We start from the raw sequence: 23,980 nt of genomic DNA on the forward strand, positions 1-23,980 counted from the left end.
TGGAAGAGGATGAACATTGAATATAGATACCCCTTGTTTCTGCCTGCTCAGAATTCCTTCTTCTTCTTTTTTTTTTAAGTTGACAGAACTGACCTCCTATTCCACTACTTATCCATTTCCTTTCAGGAATTGCTTTTGCTCTCACCTGGTAGAACTTTTTTCACATGGTTGGGATTGATCACAGTGTCCTGTTTCCTATCACCTCAAACACAGTGACTGGTCCAGGAGTGGGCATACGACCCAAGCAGGACCAGTAGGAGGGAATTTTTCTAAGTCTGATAATGATGTTTGGATAAAAACATCTCTTTTCTTCCAAAATTATGGACACCAAGGACTGTTTAAGGTTGGAACTGACAAGGGCCATCTATGCCACAATGATACCAACATAGGAAAAAGAGGAGCTGAGAGATGGAGACAGAAGGGAGATTTCTGATGACATCATTTCAGTTTCTGATTGCCCTAGACTTTTCCAATTACTTGGCCTAATATAGTCCTCTTTTTGCTTAAAATAATTTGAACTGGCTTTCTGACTTTAGGCAACCAAGACTTGACTAATGTAGATATCCTTAAGGTTTTGATACGTATTTCCAAATTATTTCCCAGAGCAATATTGCCAAATAGACTTGTGGAATATGGAATTTTGAATTGAAGTGTAGTTGATATTGCTGCAACTTGCCAGCGTAGAATTACTGATAAGAATCAATCTTATCTCTTCTTTCCATACCCTCATCCCCTCCTGATTAAAAAAGCATTGCAGGGGCGCCTGGGTGGCGCAGTCGGTTGAGCGTCGGACTTCAGCCAGGTCACGATCTCACGGTCCGTGAGTTCGAGCCCCGCGTCGGGCTCTGGGCTGATGGCTCAGGGCCTGGAGCCTGTTGATTCTGTGTCTCCCTCTCTCTCTGCCCCTCCCCCGTTCATGCTCTGTCTCTCTCTGTCCCAAAAAAAATAAATAAACGTTGAAAAAAAAAATTAAAAAAAAAAAAAAGCATTGCAGACAAATCATGCTCGGGTGTGAGTAAAGGCAGGAATGTGATGAATATAGATCAAACAAGGGTTATATTATGCCCTTATGTCAGGCTGAGTAAAAGCCCTTGCTGTCAGGGAGGGGGTAAAAAGCTTTATGTACTCCTTAGCCAATTATATAGTGAGTCTCTAACACCTTTACTTTCCTCCCATCTTTAGAAGTGAAAGTTAAGAGAGGTCTTAAGAGGAGGCAGTTCAAGAAAGGAGCTAAATTATTCAGGAGTAAGTTGTCAACTTCAAGTTAGTGAGCCAAGGAAGAGTATTTTAGAAAGAAACTCAGTGACTGAACTAGGTGGGACCGATGTTTGGGAGCCAATTAAAGAGGCAGGCTGGTGAGCAGCTGTGGGAGGAGGTGGATTGGGGAAATATGATTTTAAAAGGCTGCTAAAATAACACTGGCAAAGACAAATCGACTCCAACGTTTCACTGGAATGACTTGGAAAGCTGTGCCTAATTCTGGTTCTCGTATCAATTGCTTATATAGTTAAGGAAATGCAAATTGGTTCCAGTCTCACTGGAGTAGGCACTGCCCTCAAAAGGAAATGAAAACAATACTCTATTAACAGCAGTCCACTTAATTTGCATACTTTTGAGATATACATGTTCACTAGTGGTCAGCTGAAATTCCTGAATCAATTAATGTGTGGCCTAGTGCTGTTTCTTCAGAAACAGCAAGTGGTTTGTTTTACTCACCCTTTCATATACCTCCGAAAACGGTTTCTGGTTCATAGAATTACAAATGAACAAAACTGGAGAAAGAAGAGAACTTCAGAAAAACAGGAACTAATTGTTGAATGCTTTTAGAACATTTCCTGCTGGTCAGTAGAAGTGAATTAGCAAGCAAATGTTTTTAACCCTACTTTTCATTGATTAAAAAAATAAGTTTATCCATGTCCTGACCAAATCAATGTTGAACACACATTTATAGAATATTTGCTTGTAGGGGCCACTTGACTTTACCCAGGTCTTCTGGGAGGTTGAGAGTGAAGGATAGGATATAGCAGCAAAGGTATCCTTATTTTATTTTATTTTATTTTATTTTATTTTATTTTATTTTATTTTATTTTACTTTATTTTATTTTATTTTATTTTGTAAGTTCCTAGATTGCTCCATTGAAAAGACATCTTTCTATATTTCTGGAGAGCAGTTGGGTAGCCAGTGTTGCAAAAGGACAAACTCAAGGACAAGCCAGTTACACATTTTAAATTTTGGAAGCATTGTACCAGCTCTGAGAATGAGAAGGCATCTCCAGCCATCCATGGCTGTTAGGGTAAAGGAAGCACTGCTGTGGTGGTGGGGGCAGGGGAGGGAGCCAAAAATCAGGCAAAAGATCTGAAAAATTGGTGAAGTAATTACCTTATTCACCCTCTATCTCATCCTTTCACCATCCTTCCAAGTGCTTTGACCTAAACGCGAACTTGAGCTGAGTTCCAGCTCTGCTCACTTCAGTATGGGGAATCAGAGGGGAAATTGTATCTGCCCAGAAATTCCTTCCCTCAATTCTGCTGTTCCAGTGGAAGTAACTAAAATAAAACACAGGTATAACAAAACTTAAAAAGAACAAAAGTTGTCTATGTAGAAAACCTGAAAGAATAGATGAAAGATACCTGTGGAACTCATAAGCTACTAAAGCAAGGTTGCAGGATACATGGTTAATATACCAAAGTCACTAGTGGTCAGCTGAAATTCCTGAGTCAATTAATGTGTGGCCTAGGGCTGTACTGAATACTTAGGTATAAACCTAATAAAATATATACAAGACCTATATGAAGAAAACCTCAAAACTCTGATGAAATCAATCAAAGAAGAACTAAATAAATGGAAAAACATTCCATATTCATGGATAGGAAGGCCCAATCTTATCAAGATTCAGTTCATCCCAACTTGATCTATAGATTTAATTCAATTTCGATCAAAACCCAACAAGTTACACAGACAAAGAAGCATTCACAAATTCACACATATTTGCATTCACAAATAACCAGTCATCTAAACCTGGCCACATCTAAACCTGAGTGGGAGTGGGGCTGCAAGGGAGAGATCTACTACTTCTTTATTTCCATTACTTAGATTCCACTTTGGAGGGCTTTACTAGGTCCTAAAGAGAGTTGATTTGCAGCGTCTCTCAGTGGGCCTGCCACGGTTACAGGGGTCTGTGAGATATAGGTAACTGTACATTTTTGCTGTCCTTAAAACGTTTTAAACCATTTAAGAACTATTAAAAATTTTATAGCATTTGAAATTGTTTTTGCATGTTTGTAGGTAATAATTATACTATACAAAGAAAATAAAATGTTTCCAGCAAGCCTCAGGTAGTCTCTCCCCAGTCCTCTCCAGGTGACGAATGGTGTCTGATGAATTGAATTTCCATCCTGGAAGTCAATACCCCTGAGCTTAATCTCAGTTGCACTTAGTTACTTCATCTCTCAGCTTCCTTGTGTATAAAGAGAATTAGGGGTCTAGGTGATATGTCTCTTCCAGCTTTAAGATTTTATGATTTCTATACTTTGGATGCCAATACAAATGGTGACTGTTGAAGCCAACAGTTTCCTCCTGTATCATGCCTCTCTCAAAGTGAAACCTAAAAGCCAGAAAGGGTTTACTGGAAATGCCAGTTTTGGATTTCATCAACTCCCAAAGCAGACTGCCTACGGATCAGAAATTTTATATTGAGGGGCGCCTGGGTGGTCAGTGGGTTGAGCATCAGACTTCAGCTCAGATCATGATCTCAGGGCTTGTGAGTTCGCATGGGGCTCTGAATTCTTTGTTTCCCTCTCTCTCTGCCCGTCCCACGCTCAAACTCTATCTCTCTCCCCTCCAACAATAAATAAACATTTAAGAAAAAGAGTGTTTGAAAAAAAAAAAAAGGAATTCTCATCTTGAAAAGGGGCAGGTTCTAACTTGCACAGATGTTCTTTCCACTCAAACGCAGGCACTGTTTTTTGTGGAAATAATAGAAGAGTTTAGCCAGCCAGAGGCCCCAGTTGGAGGGGATTGAAAGGTTTCCCAAGGCAACCACTCCCAAAGGCGGGTAGGGTTTCTGTGAGCTGTTTCCTGCCTGAACAAACAGCCCCTCCCAAGCCCTCAAGGCTGACCTGGTTCAGGGACCACCCTTTGGGATCAAGTCCACTGTAGGGGCCAGTGAGCCTTGGACAAAAATAAATGTGAAGAAAGAGGTCCCTGGGGGGTTGACTCCATGACAGCCCCATGGCTTTTTATTCTGGCAGTAAATAACCTGAGCCTGTGCCAGACCTGGAACTCTCTCCTCTGTCCTGGTTTAAATATGTCAATGTGACACTGACAGGATTGGCCATGGGGAAATAGAAGCCAAGACTCTGTTGGTTGAAGTCCTGTTCTTGGCCAAATTGGGAGGCTGTTTGTCTTGGGGTTCTAGTTAGTTCCCTTTTGAACTATCTTCTCATATCCCTTTTTGAAGCTGTGGGCTGCCCTGGCAAACAGGCCCCTCTCCCTATCTCAGGCTGCCCACCATGCTGCCCGTGTGCTCAGACAAGGATCAAGGTTGGAAAGGATTTGATTAATTCAAACAACTTGGGAGCAGATGAGAATTTAGGACATCATCCCTCGCAAAAGAACTTTTACTTCATAGGGGCTCTAAAAGATTGTGAAGCCTTCAACAAAATCTCCAATAATGGAATTTCACACCTGTAGGACAGAGGAACTTGAATGGAGCACCTTTCTAATGCCCTCTAATCATACCATGCTTTATAAGTCAAAGAAATAGTAATTTAATCTCAACCATGTACTAACACTGTTCCATCTACATTACAAACATCAACTCACTGATGCCTCACAGCCATATGAGGTAGGTACTTTTTAGTATCCCCACTTTATAGGTAAAGAAACTGAAAAGCAGAGAGGTTAAATAACTTCCCAAGGTCACACAGTTAACAAATGCTAAGGACAGGATTCAAATTCAGGCAGTCTACTCCTAGAAGCCATGCTCATAACCATGGTGCTATTCTGCTTGCTCTGTTTAATGCTTACTCCAATCCCATCCTAAAAGTTGAAAGTCTTTAAAAATTACTTGTATTATTGTGTGGAGTTAAATATTTTTCAATGGGAGCTCCATAATATGCTACAATTACATTAGTTATTATACCACCTATTTTCCCTAGCATTGCAGATTACCTTCCATTTTTCTCTTCTATGCTTTGCCTTGATACTTAATAGTTTTCATCATTTTAATCACACCTTCTAGCCCATGAAATCTTTTTTTCTGTATTCCTTCATTGTGCTGCACACTTCATTATCTTGCTCAAAATCCTCCAATGACTTTTTTAAAAAAATGTTTAATGTTTATTTATTTTTGAGAGATAGAGACAGAGCATGGTGGGGGGGGGAGGGGCAGAGAGAGAGAAAGCCACAGAATCTGAAACAGGTTCCAGGCTCAGAGCTGTCAGCACAGAGCCTGACATGGGGCTTGAACTCACAGACCACAAGATCATGACCTGAGCCGAAGTCCGGTGCTTAACTGACTGAGCCACCCAGGTGCCCCAAAACCCTCCAATGACTTTATAGTCACAGCTCACACTGCAGGATGGCTCTCATGATGTGGGCCTGCTAATGTCTCTAACATCACCTCCCACTACTCCCAGTATCCTAACCTCAGTGGTGTCCTTCCCACTCTTCAAACACGCAAAGCTAATTTCTATCTCTAGGCCCTTGCACTTGCTGTGTCTTCTTCCTGAAATACTCTTCCCCCAGAGTTGCATATGGCCAGTTCCTCATTTCATTCAAGTCTTACCTCAATTGTCACTCCTCAGAGAGGATTTCCTTGTCCGCCTACCTGAGCTAACACGCCTGTCCTTCCCCTGCTTTGTTTGCCTTCTTAGCATTTGCCACTTCCTACAATTAGATGACATACATATTTGTTTGCTACTTTTCTGTCTCCCTCATTAGAATGGAAGTATTCTGGTGACTTCCTTGTTCACTGCTGAATCCCCATCCCCTAGGAGAAGGTCTAGCATGAAGTAGGGGCACAATAAATATTTGCTGGATAAATGAAAGAGTTTCTCTCTTAACCCTGCTTAATAGACGCCATGCTCGTACTTCTCTTCATTGCTGTCCTCAATTAGACTCTTGAAGTTCTATTTCCATTTTGCTGGAGACCATACTCAAGTGACTTGCTAAGAAAGGACGCATTAGGAGTAAAATTTCCAAGTTCTTACATATTTGTAAATGTCTATATTCTGCCTTCAACCTAGTCAATAGGCTCGACATAGAATTCTAGGCTGAAACTGATTTTCTTTCAGAATTTTGACAACACTACCACTGATGAGAAGTCTGAGGCATGCCTGCCTTTTACTCCTTAGATGATAATGATGTGCACGCGCGCTTGCGTGTGTGTGAATGTGTAAACTTTCTCAAGAAGCTGTTAGGATTTTATCTTTAATACATTTCCAGTGATATATCTGGGTTTTTTCTTTCGGTTTTCTTTCCCCTCCCCACTCATCCTGTTCTGCAATCAATGGGCTTGTGCAATATGAAGACAGCTTGTTTCTTCATTTAGCTTTTCTATTCTGTTGTTATTCTTTTTTGTCTGAAATGCTTTCTAGCCAGTTTGGACTTTCTGGAATGATCCCTCATTTCTTAACGTTCCCTCTTCTCTTTTACCTTAGGGTCTTTTTATTCTATGTTTGGCCAAATGTCCTTGTGCCATCTTCCAAACTTTTTAATGTTTTGTTTCGGCACTTGTATTTTCAAATTCCAAGAATGAGGTTTGTTATCTGACTTCTCTTTTCCCATGGCATCGTATTCATGTTTTAGGAATACGATATCACCTCATTTTCTCTGAGGATTTTAACTCTGTTTTTTAAAAGTCCTATCCTGTTCCCTGCATTAACTGTTTTGTCCAGGGCCACTTTTTCTGTTTATTTATCTTGATCTTTCTCTTTAATGTTGTAGGCTTTCATCAAATACCTGGCTATCTATTTATATTTAAGAATGAAATGATAGAAGTTTAACTGTGTATCTGGGTGGGATTTGCTGACTGGCTGACTTCACTTCAGGGGCCAGCCATTACTCTGGTGGGCCTCCAGACTCCTGAATGCAATGGGAAACACTGGAATCCAGTACCCACACTAGCTGCCCTTGTTCTTCTTTTAGGAAAGAACTCTCCGTTCTGTGGCTGATGATAAGATTGCCAGATTTAGCAAAAACAAAAACTAGGGCTCCCAGTTAAATTTGAATTTCAGGCAAATGATGAATTGTGTTCTAGGATAAGTATCTCCCATGCAATCCTTGGGACACAATTATACCAAAAAAATAATTCATTGTGTGTCTGAAATTCAAATTTAACTGGACATCCTGTACATTACCTGGAAACCCTACCACAGGGGAGATGAGGATGAGAGGCTAATGTCTGGCTACCTGACACTCTGCCTAACACTTGGGAGAGGAGAGTAAGGGGAGAGTGATGGTTCAAGTTACAGGCCTTCAAGATAACTGCGGATTTCCATCTTCCTAGGATCATACCATGAGAACGATGAAGAGTTCTGGCCAGCTGGTCTACTCTCTCTCAGGCCATAGCCCCTCTGCATGTGTCCCAGCCTTCAAACTTAGCTTTATTTTCTGCTGCTGCACTTTTTCACTTGAATATATACTGTAATGACATCAGAAGCTACCATTTTAAATAGCCATTGCTGCCTAACACACCATCCCAAAAATTAGTGGCTTAAAATGCCAACCATTTTTACTTTCACTCATGATTCCATGGGTTGACTTGGATGGCTCACCTGGGTAGTTGTACATGTCCCGCTTGGAGTCTCTCATGCAGTTGTATTCAGATAGCAGTTGGGGCTGGACGGCTGGTGCCTTGATTTTCTCACCCCATGGCCTCTCTTCAGGGGGGTATCCTAGACTTTTTCCCTGATGACTTCAAGCTCCAAGATGGAGGAAGTGGAGGCTGCCAGGCCTTCTCTTCTGAGTTCAGAAGTCCCAGAAAATTACTTCCTTTGTATTTTATTGGTGAAAGCAGTCTCGGCCTAGCCTAGCCAGATTTGGGGAGAAAGATCATAAGCTCTAGCTCTTTTTTTTTTTTTAAGTTTATTTATTTATTTTGAGAGAGAGAGAGAGAGAGAGAGAGAGAGAGAGAACATGGGCAGAGGAAAGGCAGAGAGAGAGGGAGAGAGAGAGAATCCCGAGCTGGCTCTGTGTGTCAGTGCAGAGCCTGATGTGGGGTTAGAACTCATGAACTGCAAGATCATGACCTGAGGCACAACCAAAAGTCAGAGACTTAACAAACCGAGCCACCCAGGTGCCCAAGCCCTATCTCTTCATGCAAGAAATAGCTTGAATGTACAGGGAATGGTGGAATTGTTTGGAACCATCTTCAAGCGTAGTTACCATAGCAACATTCCAAAACCAAACTCATCCCCTACTTTTTTTTTGTTTGGTATGTAGCTACAATTGTCATTCACTAATTTATCCAGGCCCCAAAACATAATTCTTCACTTCTTTCCTTGCTCTTGCCCATAGCCAATCTACTAAAGAGATTGTTTCTTCAAAATTTCTCCTTCTGTTTCATGATAGGATCACAAACAAAATACCTCTCTCATTTGTCTTTGCTTTTCTCTTTTCAAGTTGACCCCCAAAGTTCTTATCTTTTTGACTTGGGCCTCTGCCCTGGCCTTTTAACTGAGCTCTGTGTCTCCTTTTCCCTCATTCAATAGTCTATCCATTCCCTTCCACCAGGTTAGTCTCCCTAAAGGATTTCTTTGGTTTTGTCATCTTCCAATTCAAACTTTTATTACCTTACTTTCTCCTAGAACATCAGGTTAAAAATTCTTACTCCTAGGTATGTACTCAAAGAATGCAAAAATACTAATTTGACAGGATACATGTACCCAGAATTTTATAGCAACATTATTTACAATAGCCAAATTATGGAAAGAGCCCGAATGTCCATTGACTGGTAAATGGATAAAGATGTGGTACACACACACACACACACACACACACACACACACAATAGGATATTATCCAGCCATAAAAAAGAATGAAATCTTGCCATTTGCAACAACATGGATGGAGCTAGAGAGTATTATGCTAAGCAAAATAAGTCAGTGAGAGAAAGACAAATAACATATGATTTCATTCATATGTGGAATTTAAGAAACAAAACACGTGACTATAGGGGAGAAAAGAGAGGCAAACCAAGAAACAGACTCTTAACTATAGAGAATAAACTGATGGTTACCAGAGGGGTAGTAGATGGGGGGATGGGTTAAATAGGTGATGAGGATTAAGGGGTACACTTGTTGTGATGAGCACAGAGTGATTATGGAAGTGTTGAATCACTAAATTGTAGACTTGAAACTAGTATTACACTATATGTTAACTAACTGGTAGTTAAAAACTTAAAAAAAAAAGATATCAGAATTCCTAGAACATGCCAAAAAAAAAAAAAAATTCTGACTCCAGTGTTCAAACCCACACTACTTGTCTAGCTTTACATTCTAGATTTACTTTCCTGGAACTTCTAGTCTAGTCAGTGTTCAGTGAACACATTGTTCCTGCTTCTACATCTTTGCCCACGTTGTTCTCCCCGTTCCTGAATGTCCAATCCTTTAATTTCTCAGATCCCTTTTTGTTAACATTTATTTATTTGTTTTGAGATTCGAGACAGAGAGAGCACGATGCGTGGGGGAGGGACAGAGAGAGAGGGAGAGAGAGAATCCCAAGCAGGCTCCCCGCTGTCAGCACAGAGCCAGCTGTGGGGCTCGATCACATGAATCCTGAGATCATGACCTGAGCCAAAACCAAGAGTCAGAGACGCTTCACCAACTGAGCCACCCAGGTGCCCCTAATTTCTCAGATCCTTAAAGATTCACCCAAAATATTTTTTTATTCACTTGTTTATTCAATCTTTCCAAATCCATTTCTTTTTGGTCTTCTCTTTGCCAGGCATGATGGCAGCTGTTGGAGAAGCAGTGGTGAATGATATACAGTTCCTTCTCTCAAGGAGATTTTTGCCTAGTGGCAGAAACAGAGAAGAAAATAGGAATTTCAGTGCCTCCATACTATGAGAGGGAATCCATAAGAGGATTTAATCCAGTCTTAGGTCATCGGGAAGATGAATCTAAGCTAGGACCTCACTTTTTCTAGCACAGGTCATACTGATGTCGCCGTCTTCTGTGAGATTATTGTCCTTATCATTCATTTGACTTTTACTTATGTGGAGCTTTGTACTGTTGTACTGAACACAAGGCATTTTTAAACTTTCAACCATAGCTCCCTGACATAATTTTAATGCTCTTAGTGACAGAGGCATAATCTTACATTTCTTTGTCCTTCTGCTCCACCTCCCGATTTAGAAGAATGTCTTGTATATTTTCTTCTTCTTTTTTTAAATGTTTATTTATTTTTGAGAGAGAGAAAGAGAGACAGAGCGTGAGTGGGGGAGGGGCAGAGAGAGAGGGAGACACAGAATTCGAAGCAGGCTCCAGGCTCTGAGCTGTCAGTGCAGAGCCTGACGTGGGGCTTGAACTCTTGAACTGTGAGATCATGACCTGAGCCAAAGTCGTTGGACGCTTAACCAACTGAGCCACCCAGGCACCCCTTGTATATTTTCTAGTTAGCACCTGTGTGCCTACCAGAGCTTATTTTCAGTAGACTATTCAGTATATTATTCAGTACACTTGCCTGAATCCTTTTTATTCTCTCACTTTTTCCTTCAAAAAGTATTTATACCTACCATATATCAATAATCACTCTAGGTGCATGGGACATTGCAAGTGCTATGATAAAATGTGTACAGGATACAAACAGAGTATCATCGTTTCAGTTTCATCTTGAAGGAATTGTTATATAAATTAAGTAAAGGTAGTTTAATCACTCTACACAATAGCCATAAACTTGGCTATATACAAAAGCTGTTTCTTTCATTTTAGTTACCTCTTACCTTCATCTTTCTTTATATATAAAATATGAATAATTTGAAAACCTGTTCAGTACTACTAGTGGTATGACTGTTGACGATGGGGATGGTTGCTGAGCATTATGGGGCTGTGGTTCTGTTGTTGCTGGGGTCAAGATCCAGTGTTCCTGGGGGAAGCCATTCATTAACAGTTTTACCAACGTCTGTTATTCCTCACAACATCTCTGAGAGTTCTGTTGATGTGTTTTTTGACATTTTACATTTTTCCTAGTGACCCTTCCTATTAGGAACCTCCCAGCCCATTCGACCTTTAACAACTTCTCTTTCTCAGCACTGTGAATTCTAAGATTGGGCTTGCAAGAGGCTAGGAACAACATACAATTCTGTTTACATAGTCACTTCTTCAAACAAAAATGACACGTCAAAATGTTTGATGGAGAAGGCAAAAACCCACATAAGTGGACCCAAGGCTCACTTTTATTGTGGGACAAAGTGAGCACTTAAGTTCACAAGTCCCCAAGGCCAGTCTATAACTTATTAATCAGTCGGGTCTCTGACTTTTATAGTCAATGTTCATTCATTTACCTTGAAAGAGAAACAGAAGGTATAGTTAGAGTGACCTATTGTTCTGCTTTGCCTGATATCGAGAGAGCTCCTGAGACACAGGGTTTTCAGTGCTAAAACCGAGAAAGTCCTGGGCAAGCTGGGATGGGTTGATCACCCCATAGATTTACACTAGAGGCATAAAAATAAGTAAATAAAGGGGATTAGGCCTATCTTGTAAGCATTGTTTTCTATTAATTTTATATTCCACATAATAAATATATACATTATGTATATGTGTTTATATATATCTATATAGATATAGATATAGATATAGATATAGATATAGATATATAACATAAGATATAACATAGATATATATAGATATAGATATAGATATATAACATAACGATTTCTGTTTAATTTTTCTTTAGCTGACTCATCTTTATTTTTTTATTATTTTTTTCATACATTTTTTTAATGCTCATTTATTTTTGAGAGAGAAGAGAAAGAGAGAGAGAGAGAGAGAGAGCTCACGCCAGGGAGGAGCAGAGAAAGGGAGACACAGAATCCCAAGCAAGCTTCAGGGTCTAAGCTGTCAGATGCGGGGCTTGAACGCACAAACTGTGAGATCATGACCTGAGCCGAAGTCGGACACTTAACCAACTGAGCCACCCAGGTGCACCAAGTTGAATTATCTTACAATGAGAATAATGGGGCCCCTGGATGACTCAATTGGTTAAGCATCCAACTTTGGCTCAGGTCATGATCTCACGGTTTGTGAGTTTGAGTCCCACGTCTGGCTCTGTGCTGACAGCTCAGAGCCTGGAACCTGCCTCGGATTCTGAGTCTCTCCCTCTCTCTGTCCCTCCCCACTCTCTCCCTCAAAAATAAATAAACATTAAAAAAAATAAAAGAATAACATATAGTGTGTTCACAGGAGTGTTCATTGCTTAATTAAATACCTGTAAGTTACTTTGAGATCCTTTAAGGAAAGCATTAAGTAACTGTAAAGGTTTATAAAAACGTTATTCTTTTTTTATTCAGTGCGACTCAGCAGGATTCAAAGCACCTTACTGATTGAACAAAGAGGATTACTTTACTTTTTTTTAAGGTACTGTAATTCCCATGGAAGTTCACTAACAATATTTATGTAAAATGGAACTAGTTCACAACAAATTGTTTTTATGTATGTATGTATGTATGTATGTATGTATGTATGTATTTATACAGATTGTTTAAAAAATATATCAAATAAGGAAGGTAAATGATACAGGGCCTTTGGACCTAAAAAACAAAATACATAGGCAGGAAGGAGGTAGTTGCACAAGTCAGAAATAAATGAAGGCACCTGGCTTTTGTTAAGAACAATAAGAAAGGGCCCTTTTAGAAAATAGGATCTATTCTCCTTGTACATGCATTCTAGGTAAGCACATTTCTATGAAATGTAATTAGTCCTAGTTACTAAAAACATCATGTTCTCCATTGACAGATACTGTGGTTTCTCTATGGTACTGTTCAAATGGAACATTTTACCCTCTTATGCTTAAATATTGCTGTGTGTATTTCTTCGTGACCACAGAAAAATTCAGAATAAAAAAATTTACATTAACATCTAATTTATTTTTGCCTAGCACCCCAGTAATGTCTTTAATAGCAAATTATAATAAAATTCTGATCAAGGAACACATTGGGGATTAAGTATTGCATTTAGCTGTGTTATTTCTCTAATCTTTTAAAGTCTGGAAACATTTCTGAGTCTGACCGTTTTTACGACATTTCCAGGTGCCCCGTACATTTTGAAGAGTATAGGCCAGTTGTTGCATAATATCTCTCGCTTTTTGTTTGATGTTCTTCATGATTAGATTGAGGGTAAGAGGGTGATACAGAAGGGATGTGACCTCAGTGTATCATATCAGGAGGCAAAGTGGGATGTTTTGAAGGCAGTATTTTATTGGTGCGTGCAATATAAGAGCGCAGGCCCAAGGACGAAGTCTTCAGTGGGCGGGTTTCGGACGCTGCGGAACGTCACTCAGGTCCGTGGTTGCTGGGAGCACTGGCTTCAGAGAGCCTCCACAGAACCCCCCTCCAGCTATGCCCGCAGCCAAATCAACTGCCTCTCCATCCAACAGCTGGTTGAGGTTGGGGTACAAAGCCCCGACCCCTTGCCTCAATTGTGACTCTGAAGGGTCATCCCAACTCCAGAGCTCCCTGTGGGGTAGGCTGACGCCTCTACTGCACCTGCCTCTGAGTTCAAGTTCTCCTTCTGCCTAATCCTGTGGTGCTCTCTCTCCACCTGAGTGGTTCCAGAGATCACTCCCCAATAAATCTCCTGCACACAAATCCAAGAGTTACAGAGTCTTTTTCCCAGGAAACCTAACCTACAACCAGGCCATTATGTATGTGAGTGATAATAATAACATAATATATAATTTGATTTTCAAGTATTACAATTGGTCTATTTTAAACATTAGAATGTTTAAGGTTCTATGTGTATCACTCCTCCTAAAAGAATTTTATTCCAGCATGATTCTACCATAGGAACTATTGTAATCAGAGACCAACAACGCAAAGATGTTAACAAGAGACTTTGTATGGATTGCTTAGGACAGATCTTACTCCTTAGCTATGCATTTCTAGAAATTTAACTTTTTCAGAGATAAACTCAGAGAAATTAATATAAACTAAGAGTAAATGGAACTCAGAAAAGAACCTGTGGCAATTTATAATGAAAAATATAATTGTCTAGCAAACCAAAACATTTCTGTTGGCTAAGTAGCATACCCTTAATCCATAAGAAAATGTCAATTGAAGTGAAATCAGACATTTTCTTGATGAGTAAAATGATTTGCCTGATTTCAATTTATCTGATTTATCAAATCTGGTCATCTTTGCACCCTTCAGCCCTGGTGGGACATACCTACAAGTAGACCAGATATTCATTTCCGCTTACCATGGTATTCTGGCCCCAGACCATTTAAAATATACAACTTAGTGCTTATAAATATAAAACTCAACCTTTTAATGGTCCACTACTATCCACTCTGATTCTCCATACTATCGTCAGGGTATTTTTAAAGTGCGAATTGACCTGTCACTCTTCTGCCTGAAACCCTTCAACAGTTTCCTATTGCTATTAAATGAAGATAATCTCCTTAACCTTGTCCACAAAATGCTGTGTGGCCTAATCAGAAAAAAAAAAAAAATCAATTTTTTCAAGGCCTATTTGGGTTACTTCCTCCAGGAAGCCAAATCAGCATAAAATGTATGCGGTAAGCCTCTGAAAACAACAACCTGATTCACAGGGTGGTTGGAAAATGGAATGGAATGAGAAGCAGATCCAGTAACTTCTCCTCAACAATCCCTATCTTTAGATTTATAGAACTACTCAGCAACAAGACAACCATCAACAGAGCAACAACCGACACTAGTAATGATCTTGTCTGCCCCAGACCCTACTTGAATTTTCTATGTTCAAATAAGCCACAGGATTTGTGACTTACTTCCCTACAGTGAGGCTGAGTCTTGACCTCAGCCATAGCCCCAGGGCCGAAAGGGAGAAGAGGAACTTGGATGGCGTGCCTGTGAAGTAGCTGTCATTTTATATACCTTTTCTAATTTAGCTTTCACGACTGTACCAGATGGAGGAGAGGGTCTTTCTTACCCAGATATTCATTCCCCGAATCCCCGGTGGTATGAGACTATTTGAAGAAGCAAAAGTCACTAAAACATTAAAATAATTACTAGCCAATTGACCTATTACAAAATGAGTCTCCACACAAACTTCCCTTCTGTTTAACAGTAGGGTCTATCTCAAATATTATGCTAAGGTCTTAGTCTTTCTTGGGCATGATTAAAAATATGGATAAGGCCTAGCATGACCAAGCACGTGGGGAAGTGGGAATTTGCCTGTGCTGCTTGCTGGTTATAGTGGAAATTAGTACAATCTCTGGGTAGCCATTTGGCAATAAGTGTGCAAGTGTAAAATGTGCATTCTATTTCACCAAATTCTAGGAATTTGCCCTAACGTTGACATTCTCTGGTGGGAAGAAAGAGCTGAGAAGGAAGTCCAGTTGTTTTAACTGCTTTAACATAGTGGAAACTGTTGAAAGCAATGGTTTAAAATAGAAAAATGTGAACGTCAAAGGAGGTCAGAAAACATATTTTTTTCCAGAGTGACCCTCTCTATATGATTATGATGTAATGTCCAATGTAGACTGAGGGATGTCAATCCATAATATCATACAAGTGTGTCAGAAAAACTACACTAACCAAATCCCTAATGTGATTCAGCCTTTGCTCAGTCTAAGTACTGTGTAGCTGCAATTGTAACCTAATTAAAAATTTTTCTGCTGTGGTAAAGTACACACAACCAATTTTTTTTTATATATTTACTATAAAATACTGGCTCTCCTTCCAATGTCTTAAATTTTTTTGGAAACAATTATCCCCTGATAATGAGGACCTCCAAAATCTAAATTATTCCTGTTATGGATGAATTAATTGAGGTTTAGAGAGTTTAAGAAATGTGCCCAAGACCACTAGGCTAAGGAATCAGCCTTTAGTCCAGATATGGACCCTAAATGTGGTCCTCCTTCCAACACACAGTGTGACTCAGGAGAGACCCTCTGCCCTGCTTGCCCATTTGGTCTGTCCTATTCTCTGCCTCCGAGCATGGACAGTTTACTTCAGAACACGGAAAATAGGTCTGCAAGTTGTATCATGTCTGAATTTCCCTCCAGGTTCAGCCCACAGTAGGAACATCTACTAGCATCCAGGCCATGTGGGGGTTTGTGTTAGAGACGTTCTCTATCTGGACTGTTTCTCCAGTCCTAGATATTTCAACATTAAAAAATAAAAATAAAAAATAAAGTAGATAATTGAAGGAGTAGGACTTGCACTTAGTGTCACTGAATAGGCTGTAAAAAAGGGAAAGAAATCCTCACCCTAAAAGATAGAAGGTATAAAAAAGAAAGCCCCACCAAAACCTTTTGGTTTATAGATTTTCTGAGACCTCACACCATCTCGAAAGAGCTAATGCTAAAATTCAAACAGACTTTGAAGCAGTCATAATTACTTCTAAAGAAATCAATTTTGTTTCATATATTCCATATTAAATGGCTAATACAGAGGAAAAACCAAATAAAGTATAGGAACTCTATTCCTATACTATACATACATGACTTACAGTTAAAAATATGAGTGGTATCATTAAAATTCCTTTTAAAACTGGAAAGTAATCGCTTTTTAAAGTACAATAATTTTAAGTACTGGAATCACAGGATATGAATAGATACTCTACAACAAAGGGACTATAATAATTTTCTAGAATGTATTCACAGTATTTCAGTTTTTCTTGGGCTGCCTATATTAAACATCAATGGGTTTTCATAAGTTGAATTCGACTATTATGATGAAAAACAGTCTTTGGTGGGGCTTCTTTTTCTTACTTGAAAAAATGAAGTTTTTGTACTCAACCCTAAAATTAGGAATGGGGAAGACAGCAAGATTTAAGGAAAAAAAAACCCCACAGCTTTTCAGTTTTAAAAAGAAAACGACTTTTTAAAATTGAATTATAGGGGCGCCTGGGTGGCGCAGTCGGTTAAGCGTCCGACTTCGGCCAGGTCACGATCTCGCGGTCCGTGAGTTCGAGCCCCGCGTCGGGCTCTGGGCTGATGGCTCAGAGCCTGGAGCCTGTTTCTGATACTGTGTCTCCCTCTCTCTCTGCCCCTCGCCCGTTCATGCTCTGTCTCTCTCTGTCCCAAAAATATATACACGTTGAAAAAAAAATTTTAAAATTGAATTATAATGTTAGTGAATTTCTAATATCAGTGAAGATCATTTTTAGGAAACTGAAGGCACCAAACAAATTTCTTTTTTTCTTTTTAACTTGAGCTTTAAAATCTTTAAACCATATCTAGTATAGTATATATCATCACAAAATATCACAGTGCCTTGCACTTTTCTTTTGTAAGGAGTGTTACTGTCAGTTTTTCTTTAAGAGGTGAAGAAAGGGCACCCTATAATAGCATTTGGAGAGTGGTTTCCACATATACAATGCAATTTCACATGTATACTGTACAATTAGTACAATCGCCAAATATTTCTGGTTTTCTCTCGTTCTTGGATTATCAAGAGATTCTATCCTGGCTCCGTCTTATTTGTATAGGGTCATGCAACTACTTCTGGCCAATGGGTTGTAAGCAGAAATCTCTGCTTGAGACCCTCCAAACTGCTTTTCCTTCTGGCATGAAGACTAGCAATATTCAAGATGACAGCTTGTCCACTGGCCTGGAACCCCGAGTGACTCTAAGGAGCAAAGCCTTACTGAGGACCTATAAAGGACATAAAACATAAGCGGTAAATAAATCCTCACCATTTGAAGCCACTAAAATTCTGTGATGATCTGTTACTGCATTGCTTAGCCTCATCTTACTCATGCGCTATATTTCCTATATCACAGATGGAAAATCCACTGTATCTTTATCTTTGTTAGGATCAGGAATTTGTAAAAATCAATAGAAAGCAGACAAGAGTCAAAGCAGGAAAGGTCCCATAGGGACTTTCTCTCTCTTCATGGATGTAAACATCACCAAAAACGTTCCTTAATTTCAGAGAATCCATTTGGCTTGTAGTGACAAGAGAAAAATGGGTTCGATTCTAAAACATGTTTTTGTTATATCACTAAATATCATTATTTAAAAAAATTTTTTTAAATGTTTATTTACTTTTGAGAGTAAGAGAGACAGTGTGAGTGGGGGAGGGGCAGAGAGAGAGGGAGACACAGAATCCAAAGCAGGCTCCAGGCTCTGAGCTGTCAGCACAGAGCCCGACGCGGGGCTTGAACTCACAAACTGTGAGATTGTGGCCTGAGCCAAAGTTGGACGTTCAACTGACTGAACCACCCAGGCGCCCCTCACTAAATATTATTAATGGAAATGATAATAGTTTGCTTGAACTGAATGTGATTATGTTCTGGGCCCTACACTTGGTGTTTAATTTATCTCATTTAATTTCACTTCATCCTCACAGTGATCCTAAGAAGTAGCTATTGATATTGAGATCTTCCTAGCTTCAAACTAGTATTCTTTCCTTTATGGCCATGGGGTCTTATAATTTTCAAAGTGCCTTTACCATACGTAATTCTACTTCATCTCTTCAGCAACTATTGTGTTGATATTCTTCATTTTGCAGATGCAGGAATAGGACTTCGGGTAACTTTTTTGATCTGTGCTGGGTCATACAGTGAGTAATAGAACCAGGTCCTTGGAATCCAGTCCTTTTGGTTCTTTATTACACTTTGCAGAACAATAAAAATAATGCAAAGAGATGGTTAAACACAATGTATTTTTCACTTTTCCTTAATGCTTTTCTTCAGGCATCTGATTTACATAGGTGCTTTTCACTTTGGGGTAGACATAGCCAAAATCTTGGAATGGTTTAGACCCTCTGTGATAAATAGTTTGCCATTTAGTCAAGCAGGTTAAAAATTAAAGCAGGCATCAACTAGAAGTCATTGTTTCCAGGTTTATAAAGTGCTTTGCAGAAGGCAATCTGGTGAGAGTTTTAAATGGATTGTCATGTGTTTGATTAAACGGTCCGGGCAAATACCCCTGAAGCTTACAGAACAGAGCCTTTATTTTCAAAGAAACTCAGTTGCATTTAGCCTGGCTGAACTAGAGCCCCTTTGAAAGTCAGGACAATGACAAGAGGAGCCAGTAGTCAAACACTCTTAGGGTCAAACTGGAAAGGCATTATTCCATAAACTTTCTATTTTTTCCATAGTAAAAAAATTAATAGATTTCTATCAGGACACCCTTCCAGGAGGACTGGAAGTACCTATTCTCTCTCTATCCTTAAAAAATTTTTTTTTAATTTACTGGCATAACATTATACATCATAATTTTTTTTTCATAATCACATTAAGAGAAAACTTTTATTTTGTGTCTTTCATTTAAATCTTGAAATATACATATTATGATTATATATACATATATTATTTTTCAAATAATTTTCATACAAAAGATATTACAGTCTTGGCAACGTGCTTTAAAAGAATTTCCAAACCTGACAAAATATTCTGAACATCTCCTCATGTCAATCATTTATCTATATATGATTTCTAACACATACATGCTATTATACTGTATGGGTCCGTAGTAATTTATTGCACCCATCCCTACTTTTAGACATCTAGGTTAATTCCAGCTTTTCACAGGTGCAAATAAATAATGCTGGATAAACAGCCTTGAAAGTGAATTTCTGCCCTTAACTCTGGTGTGTTTTAGGTGGTAGTCTTAAACCCATTTAAAGTATGGGGATTATTATCACAGTAATAGCTAACATTCACTGAGCATTTTGTAAGTAGGCCAGTGACCTAAAACAAGTTTCTCTGTCTCTAGATTTCTTGTTTTTGCTTTTGCTCAGGAGTATTTTGTCTACCACTGGGAATCTGAGAGGCTGGCTTTGTCATTCGCTATCTAGTGTGACCCGAGGTAAGTCACTATAGCTCTTGAGCCTCAGTTTTATCATCTGTAAACTGGGGATAATTATACCTAACTCACAGGCTTATTGTAAGGATTAAATGAGATATTACAAGCAAAGAGCACAATGCTTAGCGCGCAGAAAGAGCTCAGTAAATGTTAGTTACTCTTTAATCTTAACATGGAGCGAATCAGAAATTAATATTACTCTTATTCACACAGAGAGGAGTGCTCAACCAGCTTGTCTTAATAATAATCTCTCTCTCTTAAAAAAATCTTTTTAATATGTATTTATTTTTGAGAGAGGGAGAGACAGAGTGCAAGAGGGGAAGGTGCAGAGAGAGGGGAAGACACACAATCTGAAACAGGCTTCAGGCTCCGACGTGGGCCTTAAACTCACAAACTGCTACATCATGACCTGAGCCAGAGTTGGATGCTCACCTGACTGAGCCACCCAGCTGCCCCTCCTCTCTTTTTTAATCACATTTTTTATGCTTTAAAAAATCTCCATACCTGTAGCTACATCTCCATTCTCATCCTTACTATTCGTGTCTTTTATTTTTGTTCCTGAATTAGTCTTGCCAAAGTTTTTCCTACTTCCTTGACTTTTCAAAGAATCACCTTTTGGTTTTTATAAGTCAAGTTCAGTCTTTAAAAAAAATTCCCTATTGCATTAATATTTTACATTTACATTTACGTTCTAGAACTGTATTTGTTTTTTTAATGTTTTACTTTATTAAAAAAAATTTTATGTTTATTTTTGAGAGCGAGAGACAGAGTGTGAGTGGGGGAGGAATAGAGAGAGAGGGAGACACAGAATCCAAAGCAGGCTCCAGGCTCTGAGTCGTCAGCACAGAGTCTGATGTAGGACCCGAACCCACAAACCGCCAGATGATGACCTGAACTGAAGTTGGACACTTAACTGAGCTACCCAGGAGCCCCCCTATTTTATTTATTCTAAAAGAGAGTGTGAGCAGGAGAGGGGCAGAGAGACAAAGAAAGAGCAAATCCCAAGCAGGCTCTGCAGGTCTTGATCTCATGAATCCTGAGCTCATGACCTAAACTGAAATCAAGAGTCGGATGCTTAATCGACTGAGCCACCCAGGTGCTCCAGAAATGTATTTGACTTTGTTAATCATAATAGAATTTACATCCATTTGAAAAATAGAATTATGTGTAGGATTAGTTATGTTTTGACCTATAATACTTGGTGCACATAAGGGCCATGGACGCCTGGAAGGGATTCTACACTAATCTTTACATCCTTCTACTTTCTTTAGGTTTCTTTTCTTTTTCAAGTTTCCTGAGTTAAGAGCTTGGTTTTTTGTTTTTACATTTTTGTATATTCTGTTAAATGCATTTAAAGCAGTAAACTATCCTCCAAATACTGCTTTGACCATATCCCACAATTACAAAGCTGCATATATAGAAAAGCAGCTCTATTCAGCCAGTGGGAAGGTTTTATTAATAGTTTCCTTCTAGAGGCACCTGACTCAATCGGTTAAGCATCTGATTCTTGATTTCGGTTCAGATCATGATCTCACGGTCATGAGATCAAACCCCGCATGGGGCCCTACATGGAGCTCCACATCAAGCTCCACAGAGCCTGCTTAGAGTCTCTCTTTCCTTCTCCTTTTGTCCGCCCCCCTTCTCTCTCTCTCTCTCTCTCAAAAAAAAAAAAAAAATACAGTTCCCTTCTATTATCATTTACTGCAGTCATTTGACATTCATTGGTTACTTACTATGAGGTAGTCCTAGGAGAGTAAAAGTAATACTGAAGAGTCACTTTGGTCAAAGAACTTACATTTTCAGCTTACATGCTGAAAACAAAAATCAGATGAATTCTGAGAGCTGTAGAGGTTTTCAACCACAATTTTTCTCACGTTCTGGCCTACGATGTTAGCCTGTCTATTGATATTTAGCCTACATTTGGAGAAGAGGGAATAAGTGAAAGAGGATAAAAATCCATGTACAACGGTAGGTTAATAAAGTTAGCAATGGCTATGGTCTGTATCTGTTAACTGGGTTTATTCCCTGAACTTTAATTCTAATGTCTGAGAATGTTGATGATTGCAGTTTTGGAAGGCCCTACAAATAATCTCTTATTTAGGCCATGAGTTCTTCATCTGGGTGAATGAAACTTAATGAAAAAGTAAATATATCCATTATATATATATACATACACCTACTTATATTTAGCATATATGTACATTCGCATATTTTTTTTCACTAAAGTCTGTAAATTAGCATTTCTCCCATTATGAAAGTAGTCAGCAAACCACAGTAACATTAGCAACCTGTGACTTCACCCCAAGAGAAATCACACATATTTTCTACCACGTTGAAGTTGTTGCAGATATCTAAAATGTTGTTTAAATAATGTGCATCATTACTGCAAAATTACTGTAGGTCTTGATCTTGTTATTTAATGCATTAATAAAGACACAAATATGTAACTGTTATCAATGGCTGTGGAATAAGTTACCCCCTAAATTAGTGGCTTACATAACAAATATTTATAATTTCACTGCCTCTGTGAGCCAGGAATCTGGCCTGATTTAGCTTGGTCTGTGGCTCAGGGTCCTTTCCCAGGCTGCAGTCAAGGTGTCAGCTAGGGCTGCGGTCATCTCAGGTTGTTGGCAGTTCTTTGCAGGCTGTTGGACTGGGTGCCTCAATCCTTTGGTGGCTGCTGACTGGAGACCTCTCTCAGTTCCCTGCCAAGTGAGCCTCTCCATAAGGTAGGTCTCTGTGTGGCAACCTGGTTTCCACCAGAGTGAGCAAGGGAGAGAGCAAGAGGTGATAGCAAGATGAAAGCCAGATTCTTTTTGTAACTTTATCATGAGAAGTGACATTATGTCAGTTTTGATGTATTTTCTTTTTCAGAACCGAGTCACCAGGTCCACACTCAAGAGGAGGGGTTGCACAAGACAAGAATACTGGAAATGAAGATTATTGGGAGTCATCTTAGAAGCTGCCTACCACATAACTGTATCACAAATTCACTTTTTAGTGTTTCAATAACTGCATGTTAATAAAATCAATTTCCTTTGTAGCCCTAGATGGTTTATTTTATGCATTTAAGGACAATATTCTGAAAAAGATCCATAGATTTCACCAAGCTTCCAGAAGGGCACATGGCTTTAATTTATTTCAGTTCAGGCACCTTCAACAACTTCTTGCAGGAGTTTGTTTAGAATAGCATCAGTTTAAAAACTGGAGGTTAAAGCTTTAGTCTCCATATTATCCTCTTCTGATACCCTAGACTAGTCCATATTACTCTAGTGGTATGAAAAAAATGGCATACTGGAAAGTATAAAATTGCTCTAGAACATTCCACAAACTGTTCTCCATTCTGCTCATTTGAATTAATGTATGTATGAGTGTGGTGGAGGGAAAGAGGTGTATAGGCCTCTGTCAAGCATGTTTGATCACAATGAAACTTCCTTATACTTGTACATGGCAATTGTCATTTGAGCCTCAAAAGGACCATATGATAAAGGTGGAAATGATTTCCTCAAGAATACACTAATTACCACAATAGTGCTTTTTCTGTTACCAAGCAATGTATGAGAAAAGCACCGAGTGCAAAAAAGGAGAGAAGTGATGTGGTGAGGCTTCCCTAAGTCTTTTGCATCTATCACTTGCTCTTGGTGAAGTTAAAGATAATTATGTTTTCTGCAAGCACAGTACCAGCTTCATATATTGCCTTAGTAGTCTCTAAAAGCCAGGGATATTTGATAACACCTCCAATATGCAGATCAAAGATAAATTTGTTAACAACAATTGGGAAAGATTCTCTTATTTGGTTTACCCAGCAACTTTTCTCCCCAAAGACAAATGCATCATCTTCACAAAGTCATCTCTTTTGAGTCATGATGCAGGGGTTTTCCTCCTGGTTCACCGATCCTACATAAAGGAGCCCAGTACTGTCAGATATTTTAGATTTTCCAAGATAACCTAAGCAAGTTTTTCGTGTATGCCTCCCAGTTTTTTGTGGCGTTTCCAAATTTAAATCCCTTTCAAGTCTTTGCA

At 39.1% G+C, this 23,980-nt stretch overlaps 1 long non-coding RNA gene across 1 annotated transcript; it reads left to right on the forward strand.

Annotated features, from left to right (window-relative positions):
- The first annotated feature begins 4,493 nt into the window (after nucleotides 1-4,493).
- Nucleotides 4,494-22,997, forward strand: LOC115519229. Its single transcript, XR_004343873.1, has 5 exons — nucleotides 4,494-4,847; nucleotides 12,513-12,579; nucleotides 17,635-17,825; nucleotides 19,893-19,960; nucleotides 22,832-22,997. It is a non-coding gene; the product is annotated as an uncharacterized LOC115519229 (long non-coding RNA).
- Nucleotides 22,998-23,980: the final 983 nt, after the last annotated feature.

Source organism: Lynx canadensis, chromosome B4 (genome assembly GCF_007474595.2).
Source record: "Lynx canadensis isolate LIC74 chromosome B4, mLynCan4.pri.v2, whole genome shotgun sequence".
Classification (NCBI taxonomy): Eukaryota; Metazoa; Chordata; class Mammalia; order Carnivora; family Felidae; genus Lynx; species Lynx canadensis.